This window comes from Apaloderma vittatum, unplaced genomic scaffold (assembly GCF_000703405.1).
Source record: "Apaloderma vittatum isolate BGI_N311 unplaced genomic scaffold, ASM70340v1 scaffold32169, whole genome shotgun sequence".
Lineage (NCBI taxonomy): Eukaryota > Metazoa > Chordata > Aves > Trogoniformes > Trogonidae > Apaloderma > Apaloderma vittatum.
The window spans coordinates 6,920-7,310 of record NW_009734036.1 but is presented as its reverse complement, the minus strand read 5'-3'; positions in this window follow the sequence as shown (position 1 = coordinate 7,310).

Genomic DNA, 391 nt, shown 5'->3' with positions numbered 1-391 from the left:
ATAGTTGCTGGTCCCCAGAGGCTGAGGAAACCCTTGTGTGGGTTGGCTCTGGGGCAAGCTGGGGGCACACAGAGGCTGAAGAGGCAAATGCACAGCTGGCTGTCCCGTCTGTCCCCATACTGCTGCACAGACAGGAAAGCAAAGCTTAGGTCGTGGCACCTGTGACTCTGACATCTCTCCTTTTCACGTCCCCAGGACCTGACTTTGTCTTCAACCTCTACCACACCCGGTGAGTGAGGCTGTGTTGGGAGCTTTACAAGGTGCTGCAGACCCACGGAGCTCTGCTGCTCCGGGCACTGCTTTCCTGGGACAGATGCCTTGGGGAGCCTCAGCTTTTTGGGGACAGCCTCAGCTTTTTGGGGACAGCCCCAGCTGCTTGGGGACACCCCCA